An 18,630-nucleotide genomic window follows, 5' to 3' on the forward strand; every position below is an offset into this window, starting at 1 on the left:
CCCTTTCATTTGTTTATTTTTGAAACTTGAAAGCCTGAGACAGTATCTGTTAGCTATAATCAAAATGGCCTGAAAATCCTTCAACCCTAGACTTCCCAAAGTCTTGCTGTTTACTACCTCCTGAAAAAAAAACAAAGGACAACCTAACCTTGTTACAGCAGCAGCAACATCACTCAGCATTGGAATTCCCTTCCTAAACCTCTCCAATTTCTCACTTCCTTTATGGTCATCATGAAAAGAATACCTCTTTATCAGGCCTTTGGTCACACAATCAGATATCTCTTTTGATCATAGTTTTTGTCTGAATATATGCGTGATGAGATATTTTACTTTATTAAAGATCACTGTATAAGTGAGCACTGTTTTATGACACACCTTGATGTGACAAATGGTGTCAGCTTCTGCACTCCTGCTGGACAAGCCCAGCTCTATCTCTCTACCACTTCTATGGACCATTCTGCAGATATTAATGAACTTCCGATATGCTGCGATGTAATGGTGATTACAGTAGTCAAAAAGTGTGGTGCTGAAAAAACACAGCAGGTCAAGTAGCATCCGAGGAGCAGGAGAGTTGATGTTTCGAGCATAAGTTCTTCATCAGGAATGTTCGAAACGTTGACTCTCCTGCTCCTCGGATGCTGCCTGACCGGCTGTGCTTTTCCAGCACCACACTTTTTGACTCTGATCTCCAGCATCTGCAGTCCTCACTTTCTCCCTGGTGAATACAGTAGCCATGTGATAGGACTCTACTAGCAGGTGGAATTATTGCAGCTCAGAGAAGGGAGCTCTGCTGCTTTATTGTCAATAAATATCACTTAAAAGAAACATATTAATCTGTTATGAGTTTTTACGAAGGAACCCAAACTAAGACACTTTCCACTACTTCTAATTTTTATGGATTTTACTGTATAAACATTTATATTGTTCTTAGGAAGTCACAGAAAAGTTGTAGTGGTTGGAAATACGAGAGAATTCTGTAATCTGGGAGTATGGAAGAAATTTCTGGATTCTGGGAATAGGAGGGGGTAAGAGATAGCTAATGTGACAGTATATTGCAATGGCCCTTGGATGTGTGAGCAACAAAGGGAGATATGGCAGTGGGTAGGGTAATGGGTATTCACAGTGGAAGGTATCAAGGATGTGGTATTAATGAGAGACCAGTATCTGAAAGGCTGCAGAACATTTTGAGATATTCTTGTATATGATTTATTTTTCATTTTCTTGCTGCAGATGTATGTCTGCCATTGCATATTATGGAACAAAACAAAACATTTTAATGCACAAAACATTTTAATGTACAGTTCACACTTGATGCTACTGTGAATTTCAAGATGCTTTCCTGAACACGTGAAGAATTCCATTTCTGCTTGAGTCATTTCATTCAGGGTAAGTGGGAGTGGGAGTGGGGTTACAGATCAGAATTTCAAGACAAGTTTAACACCTAATTTGGTGTTTTGGCAAGCTGATTGGCTTGATTCTTGCAAATTGGTCCTGAGTCATTTGATTTATTACATTAGGAATCCTGCTGCACTGAATTCATCATCCAAATACAGTATAAACCTTGCAATGATTAGTTACATTCTCTGGCTCTTTTGCGAGAGTTGATATATTTGCCAATAAAATCTCAGTGTTTGAATCCAATTCTCTGCTGTTATTGCATTCCCTATTTAATTTGATAGATTGCGATCACATAACATTCTCACAAACTACCAGACTGATTAGGCAGCAAAATTAATTTGCCATTTCCAAGGCAGTGCTGATCTGGATTCTGTTCTTGTGAATCTACCTTTTTATTCTGCTTGGCTCCTTTAAAACCTACCCCTTTTGACCAAGCTTTTGGTCACCTGTCCTGTTATCTCCTTATGGGCTTTCAGCCAAGTGTTGAGTTATTATATCGCTGTGAGGTGAATTGGCAAGTTTCACTAGGTTAAAGGTGCGATATAAAAGCAAGTTGGTAACATAGAGATTGGAAAATTCATAATCTGATTATAAAATCAGATGGCACATATGAAAGCCATTCATCCAAAATTGTTGCTCCTGTTTATATTTGGACTGAAATAATGGTGGGTCTGTTGGTATGACATGCACAAGAGGATTGGTAAAGGGCAGAACTGCATTTCTGACCCCAATGGTGGACCATTGGGCAACTGGAATTCACTGTGCAGATTAAGACCAGAAGACATACCCAACACAAAAAGTAATTGTTCAAAATAATTTGCATTAGTTTTGAATGTGTAAAATTGCGCAGTAACATGCAAAATAAAAGCTTGCAAGATACAATGTTTTTTCGATAGGATGGTAAAAATCAAGAACTACTACCTGAAACTGGTGTTTCTTATATGACTACAGTGACATCTCAAAAGTATTTAATTGTCTGTAAAGCACTTACTAAGTCAGGAAAGGTGCTATATAAATGTAAGTCTTTCTTTCAGTCGCTATATAAGGATACTGCAACTATATGATTGATCTATTTGGGTTGTCATGGTGGAGTTTGGGTGCATTATTTTAAAGCCAAGATCTTTTCAAAGTAATTGTTTATTCACATGATATTAACTACATTTTCTTGGACCTAGCATGAGGTCCAGACTCTCACTTCTCTCTTCAAAGTCTTTCCATCATGATGTAATCTATTATGTCATCACTTATATTGCTTTCCTATTTAGACAGTGGTGAAATATTAACCCTTTACTGTGCAAATGAGACCATTAAAGACACAAACCACAAAGTGTTGTTCACAATACTGGGAGGACAGTTTCAGAACCATTGCTTGTGATTGAGAAGAAAGATGGTTAAAAAGAAAAGTTAAACAGTTAACCATGCAGAGTGGATCTTTAATAAAAAAACTTCATGCACACACTAAAGGAATTTATTTGACTATGCTGCAAAGATGATCCACTTCCATTTCTGTGCAAATATGAAATTGTTATGAGATGTGAACCTGTGCACATATTCAAATTATTATTTTTATTTGATCAGCTTATTGCTCTTTCCTGTTACTCTCTTAAAGCTCTTGATCTTATGCGCTAGTCAATGAATAGTCATAGAGTCATACAGCTTGGAAATAGACCCTTTGGTCCAATCCATCCATGGACCAAGTTTCCAAACTAAACTAGCCCCACTTGCCTGCTTTTGGCCCACATTCCTCAAGACCTTTCCTATTCATATATTTATCTAAATGTGTTTACAATGGTGTAACTATCTACCAATTCCTCTGGCAGTTCATTCCATATACAAACCACCCTCTGTGCAAAAACATTGCCCTTCAAGTCCTTTTTAAATCTTTCTCCTCTCACCTTAAAAATATGCCCTCTAATTTTGAACTTGCCCGCCCTAGGGAAAAGACCTTTGATATTCAGCTTGTCTATGCCCCTTGTGATTTTATAAACCTCCACAAGGTCACCTCTCAACCTCCTATGCTCTCATGAGAAAAGTCCCAGCCCATCCAGCATCTCTTTATAACTCAAACCTTCCATTCAGGGCAACATCCTGGTAAATCTTTTCCAAATCCTCTCCAATTTAATATTAACCTTTATAATATTAAGGGTGACCATGACAGTGATTGCAAACTGGACACTGAGACTCATGCTCCTGTATTTCTACGAGATGTGTCAATATTTTATGAAATGTGTGGACATGTCTAATCCCTTTTTGGAGATTAGCCATGAAAGCAACATTGGGAGCGATTCTTTCAAACAACTTGCATTATTTTGGTGGGCATATCAATTGTAGCACATGGACTGCAATGATTCAAGGAATCAGCTCACAACCACCTTCTCAAGGGCAACTAGTGATCAGCAATGAATGCTGACACTAGCCAGTGACATCCGCATCCCATGACTGACATTAAAAAAAATCAAACTCTGGTGTTTATCATAATGGAGATTGTTACTGTGAGGGAGACCTCAATTTTGGTCTTATGCCCCGAAATACAGATTGTTTTCCCACCTGAGTCCACCTCATACAATCTCTATACTGTGGAAATAGGCCTTTCCAGCCAACACATGCACATCAACTCTCCAAGGAGGTCCTACCCAGACTCACCCCCCCCTACCCTATAATCCTGTGTTTCCTATGGCTGATCGAACTAACCTACATATCCTGGGACACTATGGATAATTTAGCATGGCCAATCCACCTAACCTGCACACCTTTGGATTGTAGGAGGAAACCATAGTATCCAGAGGAAACCAATGCAACACTTTCTTTGAATTACTATTGAGGTTATCATTTGAATAACTTTCTGTGATACTATTAAATACTATTGAAAGCAACAAGCTAATATCTGATAAATCACTGCTGATTTAAAAAAATCAAAGTAGCTGTCAAAAGACTGTAAATTACTATGGATGCTGATTACAGAGGAATGCACAGCTAAAGATCCAAAATCCAAGCAGTGAAAACTTCAGAAACTAACACAATAGCAACAGCTTGCAAAGGCAATGTACTTTGTCAGAAGTAAAAACTAAAACACAGAGGATCTCAAAAATGTATAATAAAAAGAGAAATGATTGGAAGTAGTCAGCGGGTCTGCACCATTTGTGGAAAAAGGAACAGAGTTATCTTTTCAAATTGTCGGGATGGCAGTGGTATGGAGGTACTGACACTCCAAATCCCAGGCTAACGTTTTTGGGAAATGGGTTCAAATCTTACCACGATAAACAGTGAAATTTGAATTCAATAAAATCTGGAATGGAAAAACTCGTAATTAGATAATGAGGTGCTTCGGCTCCGGCTTACTTTGGGTCTCACAGGACGCTGGAGCAGGCCTGATTGAAAGGTGAGCATGAGAGCCAAGATGTCAGATTGAAATGGCAAATATCTTTTGCATAGTTTCTTCAGCATAAGTTACATCCGTAGAGTCTGCAACAGCTTCGACTGGCCCAGAATACTTACAGAGCTGAAACAATGTATTGGAGAATGTGGGATCTGTTTGATCCATTCAAGTGGGAGACCACTTCTCCAGCCCAAGATCTTGGCTTGACCATGGTTGATATGTGAGACTTACATGGCAAGATCCTATTCGTGGTGGGGGATTATAACAACATTTCATTCACGGAGTACGGTATCGCTTCACTTGCTACATGCAGCATGCTGTGAGAAATCAAGCAAATGTTTGTTTTAGCCGATTAGATTTAGCCTATTAGATATCTCAGAATCAGGTAATAGTCAACAGTTCACCTCAGAAGAGTGGATAGAGTGTGGTCATGTTAGGGTTTCTACCTCTGATAGATTGACACCAAAGAGAGATTGAAGGGAAAAGTCCTGCAGAGAGAAAGGAATGTGCTTCAAAGATTGCTGAGAGTCATAGGTCTCAACCTCTCAAAGACACTGGGGACAGAACAGATGCATTTTGTCAGTTACTCTCTCCCATCACCAGCAGATGGCGCTTTGTCGCTTGGTTCGAATGCGCTTGCGCACACCCAGCGCAGTGACTGATGGGAGTCCAAGATGGCGGCGCCCATCTGAACCTTCAATCCGGATTTTAAGTGAATTTTGCTTTTGGCGCGGATTCGGAGCAAAAATCAGATTCCAGGATTTCAAAATTCAGAGGCGGATGGTCGCAGAGAAACGGTCACTGGAAATTTCACTCGTTATTTTACCAGGTTAGTTTGGTCGTCTTTTATAATAATAATGATAGAAACATAAACTTTCTCATCATCCCCCGAATCGCAAGTTCCCTCTTTACCCAGTTACCCCCTTCTCCTGATATCCCAGCTCTACACCCCCCCCATAACACCCGCACAAAACACCCCCCCACAACACCCCCCCACAACACCCCCCCACAACACCCCCCCACAACACCCCCCCACAACACCCCCCCACAACACCCCCTCAACACCCCCCCCACAACACCCCCCACAACACCCCCCACAACACCCACCCACAACACCCCCCACAACACCCCCCCACAACACCCCCCCACAACACCCCCCCACAACACACCCCCTCAACACCCCCCCTCAACACCCCACAAGACCAATCCCCACATCTACCCTCCCGACAACACCAATCCCCACATCTATCCCCCACATCTATCCCCCACATCTATCCCCCACATCTATCCCCCACATCTATCCCCCACATCTATCCCCCACATCTATCCCCCACATCTACCCCCCACAACACCAATCCCCACATCTACCACCCCACAACACCAATCCCCACATTTACCCCCAACAACACCAATCCCCACATCTACACCCCACATCACCCCCCGCAACACAAATCCCCACATCAACCCCCCACAACACCAATCCCCACATCTACCCCCCCAAAAACACCAATCCCCACATCTACCCCCCACATCTACCCCCCACATCTAGCCCCCACATCTAGCCCCCACAACACCAATCCCCACATCTACCCCCCACATCTACCCCCCCCAAAAACACCAATCCCCACATCTGTCCCCCACATCTGTCCCCCGCATCTATCCCCCCGCATCTATCCCCCCGCATCTATCCCCCCGCATCTATCCCCCCGCATCTATCCCCCCACATCTATCCCCCCACATCTATCCCCCCACATCTATCCCCCCACATCTATCCCCCCACATCTATCCCCCCACAACACCAATCCCCACATCTATCCCCCCACAACACCAATCCCCACATCTATCCCCCCACAACACCAATCCCCACATCTATCCCCCCACAACACCAATCCCCACATCTACCAACCCACAACACCAATCCCCACATCTACCCCCCACATCACCCCCCGCAACACAAATCCCCACATCTACCCCCCCACAACACCAATCCCCACATCTACCCCCCCAAAAACACCAATCCCCACATCTACCCCCCCAAAAACTCCAATCCCCACATCTATCCCCCACATCTATCCCCCACATCTATCCCCCCACATCTATCCCCCCACATCTACCCCCCACATCTACCCCCCACAACACCAATCCCCACATCTACCCCCCACATCTACACCCCACAACACCAATCCCCACATCTACCACCCCACAACACCAATCCCCACATCTACCCCCCACATCACCCCCCGCAACACAAATCCCCACATCTACCCCCCCACAACACCAATCCCCACATCTACCCCCCCAAAAACACCAATCCCCACATCTACCCCCCCAAAAACTCCAATCCCCACATCTATCCCCCACATCTATCCCCCACATCTATCCCCCACATCTATCCCCCACATCTACCCCCCACATCTACCCCCCACATCTATCCCCCACATCTATCCCCCACATCTATCCCCCACATCTATCCCCCACATCTATCCCCCACATCTATCCCCCACATCTACCCCCCACATCTACCCCCCACATCTACCCCCCCAAAAACTCCAATCCCCACATCTATCCCCCACATCTATCCCCCACATCTACCCCCCACATCTATCCCCCACATCTACCCCCCACATCTACCCCCCACATCTATCCCCCACATCTATCCCCCACATCTATCCCCCACATCTATCCCCCACATCTATCCCCCACATCTACCCCCCACATCTACCCCCCACATCTACCCCCCACATCTACCCCCCACATCTACCCCCCACATCTACCCCCCACATCTATCCCCCCACATCTATCCCCCCACATCTACCCCCCACATCTACCCCCCACATCTACCCCCCACATCTACCCCCCACATCTACCCCCCACATCTACCCCCCCACATCTACCCCCCACATCTACCCCCCACATCTACCCCCCACATCTACCCCCCACATCTACCCCCTACATCTACCCCCCACATCTACCCCCCACATCTACCCCCCACATCTACCCCCCACATCTACCCCCCACATCTACCCCCCACATCTACCCCCCACATCTACCCCCCACATCTATCCCCCCACATCTATCCCCCCACATCTATCCCCCCACATCTATCCCCCCACATCTATCCCCCCACATCTATCCCCCCACATCTATCCCCCCACATCTATCCCCCCACATCTATCCCCCCACATCTATCCCCCCACATCTATCCCCCCACATCTATCCCCCCACATCTATCCCCCCACATCTATCCCCCCACATCTATCCCCCCACATCTATCCCCCCACATCTATCCCCCCACATCTATCCCCCCACATCTAGCCCCCCACATCTAGCCCCCCACATCTAGCCCCCCACATCTATCCCCCCACATCTATCCCCCCACATCTATCCCCCCACATCTATCCCCCCACATCTATCCCCCCACATCTATCCCCCCACATCTATCCCCCCACATCTACCCACCACATCTACCCCCCACAACACCAATCCCCACATCTACCACCCCACAACACCAATCCCCACATTTACCCCCAACAACACCAATCCCCACATCTATCCCCCCACAACACCAATCCCCACATCTATCCCCCCACAACACCAATCCCCACATCTACCAACCCACAACACCAATCCCCACATCTACCCCCCACATCACCCCCCGCAACACAAATCCCCACATCTACCCCCCCACAACACCAATCCCCACATCTACCCCCCCAAAAACACCAATCCCCACATCTACCCCCCCAAAAACTCCAATCCCCACATCTATCCCCCACATCTATCCCCCACATCTATCCCCCCACATCTATCCCCCCACATCTATCCCCCCACATCTACCCCCCACATCTACCCCCCACAACACCAATCCCCACATCTACCCCCCACATCTACCCCCCACAACACCAATCCCCACATCTACCACCCCACAACACCAATCCCCACATCTACCCCCCACATCACCCCCCGCAACACAAATCCCCACATCTACCCCCCCACAACACCAATCCCCACATCTACCCCCCCAAAAACACCAATCCCCACATCTACCCCCCCAAAAACTCCAATCCCCACATCTATCCCCCACATCTATCCCCCACATCTATCCCCCACATCTACCCCCCACATCTACCCCCCACATCTACCCCCCACATCTATCCCCCACATCTACCCCCCACATCTATCCCCCACATCTATCCCCCACATCTACCCCCCACATCTACCCCCCACATCTACCCCCCACATCTACCCCCCCAAAAACTCCAATCCCCACATCTATCCCCCACATCTATCCCCCACATCTACCCCCCACATCTATCCCCCACATCTACCCCCCACATCTACCCCCCACATCTATCCCCCACATCTATCCCCCACATCTATCCCCCACATCTATCCCCCACATCTATCCCCCACATCTACCCCCCACATCTACCCTCCACATCTACCCCCCACATCTACCCCCCACATCTACCCCCCACATCTATCCCCCCACATCTATCCCCCCACATCTACCCCCCACATCTACCCCCCACATCTACCCCCCACATCTACCCCCCACATCTACCCCCCACATCTACCCCCCACATCTACCCCCCCACATCTACCCCCCACATCTACCCCCCACATCTACCCCCCACATCTACCCCCTACATCTACCCCCCACATCTACCCCCCACATCTACCCCCCACATCTACCCCCCACATCTACCCCCCACATCTACCCCCCACATCTATCCCCCCACATCTATCCCCCCACATCTATCCCCCCACATCTATCCCCCCACATCTATCCCCCCACATCTATCCCCCCACATCTATCCCCCCACATCTATCCCCCCACATCTATCCCCCCACATCTATCCCCCCACATCTATCCCCCCACATCTATCCCCCCACATCTATCCCCCCACATCTATCCCCCCACATCTATCCCCCCACATCTATCCCCCCACATCTATCCCCCCACATCTATCCCCCCACATCTATCCCCCCACATCTATCCCCCCACATCTATCCCCCCACATCTATCCCCCCACATCTAGCCCCCCACATCTAGCCCCCCACATCTAGCCCCCCACATCTAGCCCCCCACATCTAGCCCCCCACATCTAGCCCCCCACATCTAGCCCCCCACATCTAGCCCCCCACATCTAGCCCCCCACATCTATCCCCCCACATCTATCCCCCCACATCTATCCCCCCACATCTATCCCCCCACATCTATCCCCCCACATCTACCCACCACATCTACCCCCCACAACACCAATCCCCACATCTACCACCCCACAACACCAATCCCCACATTTACCCCCAACAACACCAATCCCCACATCTACCCCCACATCACCCCCGCAACACAAATCCCCACATCTACCCCCCCACAATACTAATCCCCACATCAACCCCCCACAACACCAATCCCTACGTCAACCCCCCACAACACCAATTCCCACATCTACCCCCCCCGACAACACCAATCCCCACATCTACCCCCCACATCTATCCCCCACATCCACCCCCCACATCCACCCCCCACATCCACCCCCCACATCCACCCCCCACATCCACCCCCCACATCCACCCCCCACATCCACCCCCCACATCCACCCCCCACATCCACCCCCCACATCCACCCCCCACATCCACCCCCCACATCCACCCCCCACATCCACCCCCCACATCCACCCCCCACATCCACCCCCCACATCCACCCCCCACATCCACCCCCCACATCCACCCCCCACAACACCAATCCCCACATCTATCCCCCCACATCTATCCCCCCACATCTATCCCCCCACATCTATCCCCCCACATCTATCCCCCCACATCTATCCCCCCACATCTACCCCCCCACATCTACCCCCCCACATCTACCCCCCCACATCTACCCCCCCACATCTACCCCCCCACATCTACCCCCCCACATCTACCCCTCACAACACACCGCCTCACAACACCCCGCCTCACATCTACACCCTCACATCTACCCCCCCCACATCTACCCCCCCATCTCCCCCCATCTCCCCCCCCATCTCCCCCCCCATCTCCCCCCCATCTCCCCCCCCCCATCTCCCCCCCCGCATCTCCCCCCCGCATCTCCCCCCCGCATCTCCCCCCCGCATCTCCCCCCCGCATCTCCCCCCCGCATCTCCCCCCCCGCATCTCCCCCCCCGCATCTCCCCCCCCCCGCATCTCCCCCCCGCCTCCCCCCCCCCCGCATCTCCCCCCCCCCGCATCTCCCCCCCCCGCATCTCCCCCCCCCCCCCCCGCATCTCACCCCCCCCCCCCGCATCTCCCCCCCCCCCGCATCTCCCCCCCCCCCGCATCTCCCCCCCCCGCATCTCCCCCCCCCGCATCTCCCCCCCCCCGCATCTCCCCCCGTCCGCATCTCCCCCCCCCCGCATCTCCCCCCGTCCGCATCTCCCCCCCCCGTCCGCATCTCCCGCCCCCTCCGCATCTCCCCCCCCTCCGCATCTCCCCCCCCCTCCGCATCTCCCCCCCCTCCGCATCTCCCCCCCCTCCGCATCTCCCCCCCCTCCGCATCTCCCCCCCCTCCGCATCTCCCCCCCCTCCGCATCTCCCCCCCCTCCGCATCTCCCCCCCCTCCGCATCTCCCCCCCCTCCGCATCTCCCCCCCCTCCGCATCTCCCCCCCCCCTCCGCATCTCCCCCCGTCCGCATCTCCCCCCCCCTCCGCATCTCCCCCCCCTCCGCATCTCCCCCCCCCTCCGCATCTCCCCCCCCTCCGCATCTCCCCCCCCCTCCGCATCTCCCCCCCTCCGCATCTCCCCCCCCCTCCGCATCTCCCCCCCCTCCGCATCGCCCGTCCGCATCTCCCCCCCCCTCCGCATCTCCCCCCCCCCCGCATCTCCCCCCCCCCCCCGCATCTCCCCCCCCCCCGCATCTCCCCCCCCTCCGCATCTCCCCCCCCTCCGCATCTCCCCCCCCTCCGCATCTCCCCCCCCCTCCGCATCTCCCCCCCCCTCCGCATCTCCCCCCCCCCCGCATCTCCCCCCCCTCCGCATCTCCCCCCCCTCCGCTTCTCCCCCCCCTCCGCATCTCCCCCCCCTCCGCATCTCCCCCCCCCGCATCTCTCCCCCCCCCCCGCATCTCCCCCCCCCCCCGCATCTCCCCCCCCCCCGCATCTCCCCCCCCCCGCATCTCCCCCCCCTCCGCATCTCCCCCCCCCTCCGCATCTCCCCCCCCCTCCGCATCTCCCCCCCCCCGCATCTCCCCCCCCTCCGCATCTCCCCCCCCTCCGCTTCTCCCCCCCCTCCGCATCTCCCCCCCCTCCGCATCTCCCCCCCCCGTATCTCTCCCCCCCCCGCATCTCCCCCCCCCCCGCATCTCCCCCCCCCCCGCATCTCCCCCCCCCCCGCATCTCCCCCCTCCGCATCTCCCCCCTCCGCATCTCCCCCCACCTGCCCTCACAACTCCCCCCCCACCCCCCTCACATCTCATCCACCCCCTCACATCTCATCCACCCCCCTCACATCTCATCCACACCTTCTCACAGCTCCCCCCCACCCCCCTCACAACTCCCCCCACACCCTCCACATCTCCCCCCAGCCCCCATAACTCCCCCCACCCACCTCACCACTTTCCCCGCCCGCCTCACATCTTCCCCCACCCCCGTCACATCTTCCCCCACCCCCGTCACATCTTCCCCCACCCCCGTCACATCTTCCCCCACCCCCGTCACATCTTCCCCCACCCCCGTCACATCTTCCCCCACCCGCCCTCACATCTTCCCCCACCCGCCCTCACATCTTCCCCCACCCGCCCTCACATCTTCCCCCACCCGCCCTCACATCTTCCCCCACCCGCCCTCACATCTTCCCCCACCCGCCCTCACATCTTCCCCCACCCGCCCTCACATCTACCCACACCCGCCCTCACATCTACCCCCACCCGCCCTCACATCTACCCCACCCGCCCTCACATCTTCCCCCACGCCCCCTCACAACTTTCCCCACCCCCCTCACATCTTTCCCCACCCCCACTCACATCTTCCCCCACCCCCACTCACATCTTCCCCCACAACTCCCCCCACCCTCCTCACGTCTCCCCCCACCCCCCTCGCGTCTCCCCCCACCCCCCTCGCGTCTCCCCCCACCCCCCTCGCGTCTCCCCCCACCCCCCTCGCGTCTCCCCCCACCCCCCTCACAACTCCCCCCACACCCCTCATATCTCTTCCCCACCCAACACACAACTGCCCCAACCCCCCTCACAACACCACCCCTCAACCCCACCCCACTCTCAACTCCCCCCACCTCCCCCACATCTCCCCCCACCTCCCCCACATCTCCCCCCACCTCCCCCACATCTCCCCCCACCTCCCCCACATCTCCCCCCACCTCCCCCACATCTCCCCCCACCTCCCCCACATCTCCACCCACCTCCCCCACATCTCCACCCACCTCCCCCACATCTCCCCCCACCTCCCCCACATCTCCCCCACATCTCCCCCCACCTCCCCCACATCTCCCCCCACCTCCCCCACATCTCCCCCCACCTCCCCCACATCTCCCTCCACCTCCCCCACATCTCCCCCCACCTCCCCCACATCTTCCCCCACCTCTTCCCCCACCTCTTCCCCCACCTCCCCCACCTCTTCCCCCACCTCCCCCACCTCTTCCCCCACCTCCCCCACCTCTTCCCCCACCTCCCCCACCTCTTCCCCCACATCTTCCCCACCTCCCCCACCCCCCTCACAACTCCCCCCAACCCCCCACATCTCCCCCCACCCCCCTCACAACTCACCCCACACCCCCTCACAACTCACCCCACACCCCCTCACAACTCTCCCCACACCCCCTCACAACTCTCCCCACCCCCCTCACGACTCTCCCCACCCCCCTCACGACTCTCCCCACCCCCCCTCACAACTCCCCCAACCCCCCACCTCCACCACCCCGCCCACATATCCCTCCACCCGCCCACATATCCCCTCAACCCCCTCACATCTCCCCTCACCCCCCTCACATCTTGCCGCACCCCCTCACATCTTCCTCCACCCCCCTCACAACTCACCCCCACCCCCTCACATCTTCCCCACACCCTCGCATCTTCCCCACACCCTCGCATCTTCCCCACACCCTCGCATCTTCCCCACACCCTCGCATCTTCCCCACACCCTCGCATCTCCCCCACACCCTCGCATCTCCCCCACACCCTCGCATCTCCCCCACACCCTCGCATCTCCCCCACACCCTCGCATCTCCCCCACACCCTCGCATCTCCCCCACACCCTCGCATCTCCCCCACACCCTCGCATCTCCCCCACACCCTCGCATCTCCCCCACACCCTCGCATCTCCCCCACACCCTCGCATCTCCCCCACACCCTCGCATCTCCCCCACACCCTCGCATCTCCCCCACACCCTCGCATCTCCCCCACACCCTCGCATCTCCCCCACACCCTCGCATCTCCCCCACACCCTCGCATCTCCCCCACACCCTCGCATCTCCCCCACACCCTCGCATCTCCCCCACACCCTCGCATCTCCCCCACACCCTCGCATCTCCCCCACACCCTCGCATCTCCCCCACACCCTCGCATCTCCCCCACACCCTCGCATCTCCCCCACACCCTCGCATCTTCCCCCCCTCCTCACATCTTCCCCCCTCCTCACATCTTCCCCCCTCCTCACATCTTCCCCCCTCCTCACATCTTCCCCCCTCCTCACATCTTCCCCCCTCCTCACATCTTCCCCCCTCCTCACATCTTCCCCCCTCCTCACATCTTCCCCCCTCCTCACATCTTCCCCCCTCCTCACATCTTCCCCCCTCCTCACATCTCCCCCCCTCCTCACATCTCCCCCCCTCCTCACATCTCCCCCCCTCACATCATCCCCCCCTCACATCATCCCCCCCTCACATCATCCCCCCCTCACATCATCCCCCCCTCACATCATCCCCCCCTCACATCATCCCCCCCTCACATCATCCCCCCCTCACATCATCCCCCCCTCACATCATCCCCCCCTCACATCATCCCCCCCTCACATCATCCCCCCCTCACATCATCCCCCCCTCACATCATCCCCCCCTCACATCATCCCCCCCTCACATCATCCCCCCCTCACATCATCCCCCCCTCACATCATCCCCCCCTCACATCATCCCCCCCTCACATCATCCCCCCCTCACATCATCCCCCCCTCACATCATCCCCCCCTCACATCATCCCCCCCTCACATCATCCCCCCCTCACATCATCCCCCCCTCACATCATCCCCCCCTCACATCATCCCCCCCTCACATCATCCCCCCCTCACATCATCCCCCCCTCACATCATCCCCCCCTCACATCATCCCCCCCTCACATCATCCCCCCCTCACATCATCCCCCCCTCACATCATCCCCCCCTCACATCATCCCCCCCTCACATCATCCCCCCCCTCACATCATCCCCCCCTCACATCATCCCCCCCTCACATCATCCCCCCCTCACATCATCCCCCCCTCACATCATCCCCCCCTCACATCATCCCCCCCTCACATCATCCCCCCCCCCCACATCATTCCCCCCCACATCATCCCCCCCCCACATCATCCCCCCCTCACATCATCCCCCCCTCACATCATCCCCCCCTCACATCATCCCCCCCTCACATCATCCCCCCCTCACATCATCCCCCCCTCACATCATCCCCCCCTCACATCATCCCCCCCTCACATCATCCCCCCCTCCCCCCCTCACATCATCCCCCCCTCACATCATCCCCCCCTCACATCATCCCCCCCTCACATCATCCCCCCCTCACATCATCCCCCCCTCACATCATCCCCCCCTCACATCATCCCCCCCTCACATCATCCCCCCCTCACATCATCCCCCCCTCACATCATCCCCCCCTCACATCATCCCCCCCTCACATCTCCCCCCCCACATCTCCCCACCTCACATCATCCCCCTCTCACATCTCCCCCCCTCACATCTCCCCCCCCCTCACATCTCCCCCCCCTCACATCTCCCCCCCTCACATCTCCCCCCCCCTCACATCTCCCCCCCCTCACATCTCCCCCCCTCACATCTCCCCCCCTCTCACATCTCCCCGCCTCACATCATCCCCCTCTCACATCTCCCCCCCTCACATCTCCCCCCCCCTCACATCTCCCCCCCCCCTCACATCTCCCCCCCCTCACATCTCCCCCCCTCACATCTCCCCCCCCTCACATCTCCCCCCCCTCACATCTCCCCCCCTCACATCTCCCCCCCTCTCACATCTCCCCGCCTCACATCTCCCCCCCTCACATCTCCCCCCCCACATCTCCCCACCTCACATCATCCCCCTCTCACATCTCCCCCCCTCACATCTCCCCCCCCCTCACATCTCCCCCCCCCTCACATCTCCCCCCCCGCACACCTCCCCCCCGCACACCTCCCCCCCGCACACCACCCCCCCGTACACCTCCCCCCCCGCACACCTCCCCCCCGCACACCTCCCCCCCGCACACCTCCCCCCCGCACACCTCCCCCCCGCACACCTCCCCCCCGCACACCTCCCCCCCGCACACCTCCCCCCCGCACACCTCCCCCCCGCACACCTCCCCCCCGCACACCTCCCCCCCGCACACCTCCCCCCCGCACATCTCCCCCCCGCACATCTCCCCCCCGCACATCTCCCCCCCGCACATCTCCCCCCCGCACATCTCCCCCCCGCACATCTGCCCCCCGCACATCTGCCCCCCGCACATCTGCCCCCCGCACATCTGCCCCCCGCACATCTGCCCCCCGCACATCTGCCCCCCGCACATCTGCCCCCCGCACATCTCCCCCCCCGCACATCTCCCCCCCCCGCACATCTCCCCCCCGCACATCTCCCCCCCGCACATCTCCCCCCCGCACATCTCCCCCCCGCACATCTCCCCCCCGCACATCTGCCCCCCGCACATCTGCCCCCCGCACATCTGCCCCCCGCACATCTCCCCCCCGCACATCTCCCCCCCGCACATCTCCCCCCCGCACATCTCCCCCCCGCACATCTCCCCCCCGCACATCTCCCCCCCGCACATCTCCCCCCCGCACATCTCCCCCCCGCACATCTCCCCCCCGCACATCTCCCCCCCGCACATCTCCCCCCCGCACATCTCCCCCCCGCACATCTGCCCCCCCGCACATCTCCCCCCCTCCTCACATCTCCCCCCCTCCTCACATCTCCCCCCCTCCTCACATCGCCCCCCTTCTCACATCTCCCCCCCCTCCTCACATCTCCCCCCCCTCCTCACATCTCCCCCCCCTCCTCACATCTCCCCCCCCTCCTCACATCTCCCCCCCCTCACATCTCCCCCCCCTCCTCACATCTCCCCCCCTCCTCACATCTCCCCCCCCTCCTCACATCTCCCCCCCTTCCTCACATCTCCCCCCCTCCTCACATCTCCCCCCCTCCTCACATCTCCCCCCCTCCTCACATCTCCCCCCCTCCTCACATCTCCCCCCCCTCCTCACATCTCCCCCCCTCCTCACATCTCCCCCCCTCCTCACATCTCCCCCCCTCCTCACATCTCCCCCCCTCCTCACATCTCCCCCCCTCCTCACATCTCCCCCCCTCCTCACATCTCCCCCCCTCCTCACATCTCCCCCCCTCCTCACATCTCCCCCCCTCCTCACATCTCCCCCCCTCCTCACATCTCCCCCCCTCCTCACATCTCCCCCCCTCCTCACATCTCCCCCCCTCCTCACATCTCCCCCCCCTCCTCACATCTCCCCCCCCCTCCTCACATCTCCCCCCCTCCTCACATCTCCCCCCCTCCTCACATCTCCCCCCCTCCTCACATCTCCCCCCCTCCTCACATCTTCCCCCCCTCCTCACATCTCCCCCCCCTCCTCACATCTCCCCCCCTCCTCACATCTCCCCTCCTCCTCACATCTCCCCCCCGTCACATCTCCCCCCGTCACATCTCCCCCCGTCACATCCCCCCTCACATCATCCCCCCCCTCACATCTCCCCCCCCTCACATCTCCCCCCCCTCATATCTCCCCCCCATCGCATCTCCCCCCACCCCCGTCGCCTCTCCCCCCACCCCCGTCGCCTCTCCCCCCACCCCCGTCGCATCTCCCCCCACCCCCGTCGCATCTCCCCCCACCCCCGTCGCATCTCCCCCCACCCCCGTCGCATCTCCCCCCACCCCCGTCGCATCTCCGCCCCACCCCCCTCACATCTCCGCCCCACCCCCCTCACATCTCCGCCCCACCCCCCACACATCTCCACCACCCCCTCACATCTCCACCCCACCCCCTCACATCTCCACCCCACCCCCTCACATCTCCACCCCACCCCCTCACATCTCCACCCCACCCCCTCACATCTCCCCCCCCCCCACATCATCGCCCCCTCATCTCCCCTCTCACATCTCCCCCCCGTCACATCTCCCCCCGTCACATCCCCCCCCTCACATCATCCCCCTCTCACATCTCCCCCCCCTCACATCTCCCCCCCCTCATATCTCCCCCCCCTCACATCTGCCCCCCTCCTCACACCTCCCCGCCTCCTCACACCTCCCCGCCTCACATCTCCCCGCCTCACATCTCCCCGCCTCACATCATCCACCCTCACATCTCCCCCCCCACGTCTCCCCCCCCACGTCTCCCCCCCCACGTCTCCCCCCCCACGTCTCCCCCCCCCACGTCTCCCCCCCCACGTCTCCCCCCCCACGTCTCCCCCCCCACGTCTCCCCCCCCACGTCTCCCCCCCCACGTCTCCCCCCCCACGTCTCCCCCCCAACGTCTCCCCCCCAACGTCTCCCCCCCCACGTCTCCCCCCCCACGTCTCCCCCCCCACGTCTCCCCCCCCACGTCTCCCCCCCCACGTCTCCCCCCCCACGTCTCCCCCCCCACGTCTCCCCCC

At 57.5% G+C, this 18,630-nt stretch overlaps 1 protein-coding gene across 2 annotated transcripts in view; it reads left to right on the forward strand.

The window, feature by feature from the left end:
• The first annotated feature begins 5,447 nt into the window (after nt 1-5,447).
• anapc1 (anaphase promoting complex subunit 1) overlaps nt 5,448-18,630 on the forward strand; it is a 214,837-nt gene continuing 201,654 nt past the window's right edge. For both annotated transcript variants that reach the window (XM_087983726.1, XM_087983718.1), the window contains exon 1: nt 5,448-5,603. The gene's annotated coding sequence lies outside the window, so the exon portion shown is untranslated. The remainder of the gene's footprint in view (nt 5,604-18,630) is intronic.

The sequence above is a fragment of the Chiloscyllium plagiosum genome, unplaced genomic scaffold, assembly GCF_037043375.1.
Source record: "Chiloscyllium plagiosum isolate Xiang-an unplaced genomic scaffold, Cpla_swu_hap1 HiC_scaffold_3, whole genome shotgun sequence".
Taxonomy (NCBI): Eukaryota; Metazoa; Chordata; class Chondrichthyes; order Orectolobiformes; family Hemiscylliidae; genus Chiloscyllium; species Chiloscyllium plagiosum.